This window comes from Echinops telfairi, unplaced genomic scaffold (assembly GCF_000313985.2).
Source record: "Echinops telfairi isolate 266 unplaced genomic scaffold, ASM31398v2 ScPeMD7_2291;HRSCAF=2852, whole genome shotgun sequence".
Classification (NCBI taxonomy): domain Eukaryota; kingdom Metazoa; phylum Chordata; class Mammalia; order Afrosoricida; family Tenrecidae; genus Echinops; species Echinops telfairi.
The window spans coordinates 29586587-29586873 of record NW_022106189.1 but is presented as its reverse complement, the minus strand read 5'-3'; positions in this window follow the sequence as shown (position 1 = coordinate 29586873).

The window sequence follows — 287 nt, the reverse complement described above, 5'->3', positions numbered from 1 at the left end:
CTTATTTATTAAAAGATCATTTTATTAGGGGCTATTACAACTTATAACAATCCATACATCAATTGTATCAAGCATATTTATACCTATGTTGCCGTCATTCTTTACTAGATATCTACTTTCTATTGAGCCTTTGGTATCAGATCCTCTGTTTTCTCCCCCCTCCCCTTCCTTCTCGCTTCTATGAAGCATTCTGACTGCACCTCTTCTAAGACAGACTTGCTTTTCTTCCAGGACTCCATGGCGTATTGAAAAAACTTGGCCAACATCATTCAAACGCATCCATTTTT